The sequence below is a fragment of the Nicotiana tomentosiformis genome, chromosome 9, assembly GCF_000390325.3.
Source record: "Nicotiana tomentosiformis chromosome 9, ASM39032v3, whole genome shotgun sequence".
Lineage (NCBI taxonomy): Eukaryota > Viridiplantae > Streptophyta > Magnoliopsida > Solanales > Solanaceae > Nicotiana > Nicotiana tomentosiformis.
In genome coordinates this window covers 33,277,200-33,283,199 of record NC_090820.1, presented here as the reverse complement: position 1 = coordinate 33,283,199, position 6,000 = coordinate 33,277,200, and positions in this window count along the sequence as shown.

Sequence of the window (6,000 nt, the reverse complement as noted above, 5' to 3'; positions counted from 1 at the left end):
ACTCCTGTAGAATTGTTTGCCATCTCCTGTTTAACCTAGCTCTGATACCAGATGTTAATTCTAGTGATCTGGTTTGGAGAAACAATGACATGTCTCTGCTTGACTGCAAGATCAAGAGACGTAGAGCATTAACAAGAGAACAACACTCAGGACTTTCAATCAAACAAGTTATGAACCAGAAGAAAGAATTGGGAAACTTATGTATTTTATTAATCCAACCAGTTGTATTTATACAGCAGAGAATACAACTGAATCCCAAAAGTTCAGTAACAAACAAAGCATAAAATTCATATCTCCTAAAATAATTAACTTGTACCAACAAAATAGCAACTATCCTTAAAACTAGGAACTACTAAGTTGACTTATTCACATAGACTAGTGACTAACAGAAAAACACAAATACTAAATTAATTTCTGCATTATCTTTAACACTAACAAGCTACCTGCTGTCAATATGATGGTTATGAAGAATGGGCTAATGCTAACATATCAACAACAAATAGAATTATGTGCAGAAGTGACTGACCAGGAGATATATGATGGGCTGAAAGGTATTGGAAGTGACAAAGCACCTGGAATAGATGGCTATAATGCAGAATTTTTCAAGAGTGCTTGGCATGTGATCAAAGAGGAATTGTATGCAGCAGTGAAAGATTTCTTTCACACATGTGTAATGTATCCGGCTATCAACTGCACCACTATAACCTTGTTGCCTAAGATTCCCAATCCTGTGACAATCAAAGATTTCAGGCCCATAGCTTGTTGCACTGTGTTGTACAAGTTGATATCTAAGGTCATTACCGGAAGATTGCAAAAGATAATGCTATACATAATATCTGAAGCTCAAGCAGGATTTATCCAGGGAGAAAAATAGCAGATAACATCATACTAGCCCATGAACTTGTCAAAGCATACAACAGGAAACATATATCTCCCAGATGCATGCTAAAGATAGACATGATGAAAGCCTATGACTCAATGGAATGGGTGTACTTGGAGCAGATCATGGAATACTTAGGCTTTCCTACAAAATTCCTCTAATGGGTGAAAACATGCATGTCAACAATGAGCTACTCTATCATGATCAATGGAGAATTGACAAAGCCTTTTAATGCAGCTAAAGGGCTGCGACAAGGTGATCCCATGTCACCATTTCTATTTGTCATTGCCATGGAGTATATGAGCAGGCTACTTAGAGGATTAAAGCAAATAAAGGAGTATAAATACCATCCAAGATGTAGCAAACTGAACATCACTCATCTCAGCTTTGCAGATGATCTACTCATGTTTTCAAGGGGTGACACTGGTTCTGCGCAAGCTCTACACCACTGCTTCAAGCAATTCTCTGCTGCTTCAGGTTTACAAGCTAATCTAACAAAGAGTGCTATCTACTTTGGAGGAGAGGCAAAGTCAGAACAAATGAGAATAGTGCATATTACAGGCTATTCTCTAGGAGAGCTACCTTTCAAATACTTAGAGATTCCATTAGACACAAAAAAGTTAACTATACTTCAATGGCAACCTTTGGTAGAGAGAATTGTAGCAAGAGTGTCTTCATGGACTGCTAGGAAACTATAAAGTTAACTATACTTCAATGGCAACCTTTGGTAGAGAGAATTGTAGCAAGAGTGTCTTCATGGACTGCTAGGAAACTATCTTATGCTGGTAGAGTGCAGCTTGTGCAGACTGTATTATTTGGCATCCAATCTTACTGGGCACAATTGTTCATCATACCAGCAAAGGTTATGAAGCTGGTAGAGGCCTATTGTAGGAGTTACATTTGGTCGGGCACCAATACAATCACAAAAGGAGCATTGATAGCTTGGGACATGATGTGCCTACCTAAATCAGTAGGGGGGTATAACCTAACAAATCTCCAAGTGTGGAATAAGGCAGCAATCACTAAAACATATTGGGACCTGGCTCATAAGGAGGATAAATCTTGGATAAGATGGATCCACGCATACTACATCAAAGGGTAAAACATACTTGACATGGTTATTCCACAACAAGCAAGTTGGATGGTGAGGAAGATTCTGGATGCTAGGAAAAATGCACAGTAAATACCTGCCCTAAACCAGCAGAAGAGCTTCATTAAGCAGATATACTTAGGTCTTCGAGGGAATCATAACAAAGTAGAATGGAGAAGCTTGTTATTCCATAATGAGGCTAGACATAAAGCGGTGTTTACAATGTGGCTCCAGTGTCATGAAAGACTATTAACTGTGGATCGATTAGCCAAATGGGAAATCCAAGTGAATTCAAGGTGCTTTCTGTGTATGGCTGCAGAAAAATCTCATCTCCATCTTTCTGGTGAGTGTAGCTTCTCCAAAGCAGTATGGAAGAGATTACTGAGATGGTTACAACTATTGAATGTTCCAAATAATTCTTGACAACAAGTGTTTACATGGCTGCTTATCCAATCCAAAGGTAAGTCACTGAAGGCAAGGATACTCAAGATAATGTATGGAGAATACAGTTACGTGATCTGGAAAGAGAGAAACAGTAGAGTGTTTGAAGATCAAGCAAGGAATGTAGAACAGCTTGCTAGGGAAGTTGCATGCATATGCAACATTAGAGCACGGGGGGGGGGGGGGAGTAAGGACAAAGATGCATCAGCTTCAGTTCTAAGGCAAAACAACAATACAAAGACCAGCGGGCTAGATAGTAATTTGTGGATTTATGTACTGCAGATAGGACTATGTATGGATTGTAGCAAGTCGAGGATGACTCTGCTGATTTGTAATGATTGTTCTTGGTGATTAATGTAATATTCTAATTACCAAAAAAAGGGATACTTTTGAAATTAATTAATTACCTGTATATATATGTCATAAACTGTAGAGATTTCGTGAGATTTGGTGTATGTTCTTAAACAAGCTAAGCAAAAGGCCCAACATTATGGATTTTAAATAGGTCTCTTTTTAGTAGTCACTTTTAAGCATGTTGTTTAAAATATATTCAAAATTTACAATGTATTTAAAGATAAGCAAAAACTTCGAATATTTTGTTCAGAAATTTGAATCCTATGTCCTATTTTAAATTAACAGTTCAGAAATAAGTGTCCTGAAATTCAAATTAGCAGCTCAAAAATTTAGGAGACGAAGTCCTGAATTTCAAATTAGCAGCTCAAAAATTGAGGATATAAAAATTCAAGATACTTAGTCCTGAAGTTTGAGAGAATTGGCTAATTTTTAAATATATTATAAATTATCGATATATTTTAAATAGCAGACTTAAAAGTGGCTGCTAATGCACTTCGCCTCTCTTTTTAGCAGTTATTTGCAGCTCTAAAGTATCAAACAGGATTCAGGAACTCAAAGGAAGCTTAAGCTTGTTCCATCTTTATATTAGCACTAACGTATGAAAAAACAAATAGTAATTGAAGGGGCTAGACTTGTCCCCTCTTTCAAAATCCTTTCCACGGTACATCTCTTTATTAACCAGTATTATCAAGATAAATAATCATAATTTATATTTTGGAACTGTGCTCTAATAATTTGAGCAATCAATCTTGCAAAAGCCAAACTGCAAGTTGATAACAAATGCACATATGACCAAAGAATAGATGCATCTATTAAAATCATATAATAGTAAACGGTCGACATGGCAGGTGACTGGGCACATATATTTATCATCTTTTATTAGTTCCAGAAATCAAAGGATTCAATCCCAACTTTAACTGATATATGTTACGCGGCGCCTTCCTGAAGTTCCTTGGAAGGGCGACGTAAGGCTAAGCAACCGAAGTCAGTACGGTTGCTGTCTGCCAACTGAGGTCCCCTCCGTACGCTAGACTAGATTGTCAGTGCCGTATGGGAAAACCAATATCATGAGCAATTGAAAGAGAGCAGAAAAGAGAATTGAGAATGAAAGAAAGCTTGATTGCATTGAATGAAAGCTATTACAGAAAACAAGATGGTGTCGGGGGGGGGGGGGAAGAGACACCAGTACAGAGAATTATTTGCTTGCTTGAAAGTTTTGATTGCTTGGTCCCCCTTAATAATGCTTAAAAAAAATAAACCAAAGTTACATGACTAGATCTATGAAAGCTGGAAAATCACACTTAAAGAAAATGCAGCAAAACTACTCTATATTTACAATGAAAAGGACTTAGTCTTCTATAAAGCAGCAACAAGTCCGTTGGAAGCAACTTTGTCTTTAGCATCAGGGTCTGCGCGCGCGGCATTGTCTACGTGCGCGGCGCTGTTGGCATCTGCCTGTGGCTGGGCACTGGCGATGGCTATCGGTGGGGCGACAGAGGCACATGCGCGCTTGTCACTTGGAGCTGCCGAGACCACGGGGCCGACCGTGGCGACAGGCGTTGGGAGGCTGGCCAGGACGCCACGGGGCGCGTCCAAGGGATCATGGGGCATGGTTGGAAAGCCGCCCATGACATTCTCTCCCACCTGAGTTGGCGACGTCCTCGACGCCTTCCTTGCAAGGTAATCATCAATCAGGCTCTTGTAGGCTTTGAGGTTTGTTCCCCTCTCCCAAGTATTCTCCTCTGCATCACATCCCTGCCATTTCACCAAGAATTTCTGGTGATCTTTTCTTGAGGCGTGAATCACTCGATCATCAAGAATAGCTTCAACACGCCTTTTTCCGGTTGAATTGGGGCCTCGAATACTTGGTATTATGAGTTGGCTTCGTGAAGGATCCTCCATATCTTCCCGAAAAGGTTTCAGGAGACTGACATGGAAAACAGGATGGATTTTCCACCAAGCTGGGGTATCCACCTGGTATGCAACTTTCCCAATGCACCTTTCAATGGACAAGGGTCCAATATATTTTTGCAATAGGCGAGGGTCATGGACCCCTGCAAACAAGTACCGCTTTGGGGTTTTGACCATCACTTTGTCTCCCACCTGGTATTCAACAAAGCGGAGATTCTGATCAGCATGCCTCTTCATCCGCTTTTGGGCTTTGACAAGATAGCTCCGCACTATCTCCAAATTTTGCTTCCATTCTTTTGAGAAGCTAGCAGCCCGAGGAGATTTTGACATGTTTGGTGCGTTCACTATGTGTGGGAGTAGCGGTTGCTGTCCGGTAACAATTTCAAAAGCACTTTTGTTGGTACTTGAGCTCTTTTGTGAATTGAAACACAGTTGAGCAGCATCTAGAAGCTTCACCCAATTCTTCTGCGATCCGGTCACAAAGTGCCGGAGATATTCCTCTAGCATGCCATTGAATCGCTCTGTCTGGCCATTAGATTGCGGATGAAAACTTGAGCTATGACTCAATTTTGACCCGAGGCACTTAAAGAGTTGGATCCAAAAATTGCTAGTGAAGCGTGAGTCGCGATCACTAACAATGTTTTTAGGTAAGCCCCAATATTTGACGACATGAGAGAAGAATAGTCGAGTTGTATCTTCTGCTGATATATATTGTGGGGCTGCTATAAAGGTAGCATACTTGGAAAACCGATCCACCACAACCAAGATAGTTGTGAGATCTCCGACCTTGGGCAATCCGGTGATGAAGTCCAGGGAAACGCTTTCCCAAGGTCTTTTTGGGACAGCTAGTGGTTCCAAGAGCCCTGCCTGCGTCAAGCGGTCTGACTTATCTTTCTGGCATACTAGACAAGTCTTCACATACTGAGCAACGTCATCAACCATTTGAGGCCAATAATATGCACGGCGAAGTAATGCCATGGTGCCTTCCTCGCCGGGATGACCGGCCCACAAAGTGTCGTGGCATTCTGCAAGAAGAGCCCATCGCAGATCTCCTCCTTTAGGAACATAAAGTCGGTTCCCTTTCACCTTCAGGAAATCATCTTTGGTGTAGAACTGGCGAGTCTTGCCCTGTCCTACCAAATCAACCAAATACTGTGCAGCAGGATCCTTGATGAGTAGATCCTGTATCTGGTCTTTTATGGTGGTGGTTACTTCGCTTCCCTTTAGGGCGGTGAGTACACACATCAATGCTAGATCAGCTCTCCGACTGAGTGCATCAGCAACATGATTGGTCTTTCTACTTCGGTACTCCAGGTTGAAGTGA